Here is a 3,283-nt window from a genome sequence, read left to right as displayed (position 1 = left end):
GAACTCAAAAACATGACGATCAGAAAAGAAGGAGAATTGGTTGCTCTTGAAGCAATCAAGAGATTTATACGCTGTCATGTTAAACTTGCAATGGTCATTGATGTACAGATGGGCCTTGAAGACAATCAGTGAATCATCAATCTTAAAAGACCAAATCAAGACCTAGAAGACATTGAAGGCTATCCAGTGTATATGGTTCTTGAAAGCCYAGAGTTCGGGGTCGTCTATTTTGCTCAACTACAAGTAAAGAAGTTCATGAGGTTTAGCGAGTTGAATAAGTATTCTCACGGTACGATCAAATTAGTGAGAAGGGCACTTGACTTGAAGAGGGTGATGAACGATAAAGCTGCTGAATCTGAACGGATGAGTTCTAAGGAAAGATACTTGCTGGTAAATGCGATAAACTTGCTCGAGGAAAAGATCCAATATAGGAATGCTCTGAGAAGGCTGGAGAAGATTCTTGGACTTCGCAAAACGAAATTCACAAGAGTCCAAACTTGAATCCAAAGAGGGAGAATGTTGGGTTCAAGTTAGAGCGTTAAAGTTGTATTCAAGTTTCTTCTTAGAATAGCTTTATTTTGTAATAGTGTAGTTTTACTATTTCTAGTATAAATAGTATTTTCCTTTGTAATTGTCATTACGAAGTCATTAGCAGAATTGTAATCAAGATTAGAGCTGTAAATTTCTCTCTCTCTCAATCTAATCAATCTTTGATAATATTCTCTCTACTTTTATGTTCATCTTGATTCTTGAAGATCATATCATGTTTGTATGATTTCTGGACTTCACAAAAGTACTCTTGATCGGATATGTAATCCGGCCAAGGCTTGACCGGAGTTGAAATCCGGCCAAGTTGATATGTTGACCGGATTTGTATTTTGGCTAAAAATATTTTTATGATATTTTTATGACATATCATTCTTTTAAAAAAATGATAAAGGATGAGTATTCAATATTCGTATTTGAAACTAATTTTTGGATAAAACATAGATGATATTCCATCAGGATATTTGTTACTTCGATTTGTCCTGATTAAGAATAATCTATAAAATTTTGATGAGGAAATAAGGGTGGCATATCAAGGATATGTGTACTTAGGGATAAGGGTGGCATATCAAGGAGAGGTATACCTTTGGATATAATGGTGGCATTTGTATGTGTGTGTTATATGATATAACTCTTACTATTATATCCTTTAAAATTACAATGACTTTGAATTCTTATTTCTTTGTGATTTAAAGATTTAAGATCATGGTTCTTATTGGAAATCGTAGTATGGATGTTATTGAGGAGATGATAATTGGCTTTTGGTCAGAGGCCTTGAATAAACCTTGTTTCAGATTAAAAAGGTTTAAGAGTGGTATTATGTGAACCTGAAAGGTTCTAACCTGTTTGATTTGATATATTACTTATAAAGTCAAGTGATTGGCTTTGGAAATCGGAAAGGTAATGGTAATGTGATTTACAAGATTATGTATTTGTTTACACGAAAAGTTGATTTTAAATAAAGTTTTGGTGATCTTCACCCTACAATGACATGGAAAAAGGGATCTCACTAGACCTTCCGGTCTAACCCTTATTTTGTATTTTTAAATATGTATCGCAGGAACTGCTGTTGGTAAAGGGAAGGGGAAAATGTGATATTTTCTTATGTGCATATCTTTGTGAAGATCAGATTATGTTGCTTCTAGTTTTGTAGATGAATGTTGAATAGTACAAGAAATGTATTTTGAATTTTGGACCATGTATTTTGTATGATAATTTCTTATACTTTGGGACCTGATTGGTGTAAAACATGTATTTCTTGTGAATGAAGTATATGTTACATGCAATGTGTGATACAGGGTGTTACAAAGCTTCATTTGGTCGATGAATGCTGGAATAAACCTGAAGGTCTCTTCAGCACTCGTTGAGGCTTGGGCAGTCTTCACACATATGTTGACCATGTTGTAATCACTGAATGTCGCTTCTGATCACGAACGCGCTAATCTCTAATCTTCAGTTTTAGTCTTCGACTTTCACTTAAAGTTCTTTGGTGTGAGTTTTGTCTTCTTGAAGTATCGCTGTTGTTGATGGATTTACATTGCATGTCTCAGCGATCACTGAACAGACTCAGTGATGATCGCTGCACTGAAAGACAGAAGCATAATACTTCGTATAAGGTAAAATGGATTATCATCAAATCAATTAGAGAGGAGATCAACAACATTAGACATTAGACCAATCTATAATTAGTTGTATTTTAAAATTATATTACAATTTGAATTGTAATTAACTTTCTTATTTACATAAACCTTCAACTTTTTTTGAGTTTGTTAGCTTATTTTTTATGTTATCCTTTTGATTTATTTCGTTTAAACACAAACACTTAGCTAGATTGTAAAATTACATACCAAATTTTTCAACCCGACCAACCCAACCGGCACGGTTTGGGTTGGGTTGGGTTGGATTGGGTTGTAGTTTTGCTTGGATTGAGTTGGGTTGAGGTCTTTCAAACCATAAACATTAGGTTGGTTATTCAAATGCTTTCATCCCATCCAACTCTACTTATATACAGCCCTATCTTGAGGGGCGAGTACCGTATGAGTTGGGTTAAGATTATCGATATTCAACCTTTTTGTTAAAAAAAATAGAAACTAAATTGATTTGTTACTTTTTGTACATTTTGCTTTCAAAAAGATGAAAGTAGAATTTTCAGGCATACGGAAACATTTTTTCCAAGGAGGGTAGAAGGCTTAAGAGAAGGCGAAGCTTTATCAAACTCCGCAATTTTTTAACTTTAGCATCCATTCAAATTATTAATTATATATATATATATATATATAATTTTAACTTCAGTTTTTAATAAATCCTTTTCTTTTTTATATATTCAACCTTTTTCTTTAACAATTCTAGAAAAAGAGATTGTACTTTGAATTTCAATTACTTTGTTTTTTACCAAACAAATATTTTATTTATTTATTTTAAAATATATGTCCACTTTCTAAAGTGATTATCTGCTTTTCTTTTTAACCCTTGATTATAACATGATAAAACTCACTAATTACAGTTGATTAATTAAAAAATATAATAGTTATATATTTACTAAAATCTGTATCTTTTATGTGCATTTATTTTAAAATGGAAGAAGTATTCAAAATTAAAAACTACAGAATTTAGTTATGGTCAATTTCGTTATTAATATACCACATTTTAAGAGTGGTTATAATATATACCCATTTAGGTTTGTACATATTTTAAAAAATATATTTACCTGAAATATTTCCAATATCTAACATATATA

The sequence above is a fragment of the Cynara cardunculus genome, unplaced genomic scaffold (genome assembly GCF_001531365.2).
Source record: "Cynara cardunculus var. scolymus isolate 2C unplaced genomic scaffold, CcrdV1 Un_Scaffold_934, whole genome shotgun sequence".
NCBI classification, from domain to species: Eukaryota; Viridiplantae; Streptophyta; class Magnoliopsida; order Asterales; family Asteraceae; genus Cynara; species Cynara cardunculus.
This window is presented reverse-complemented; position numbering follows the sequence as displayed.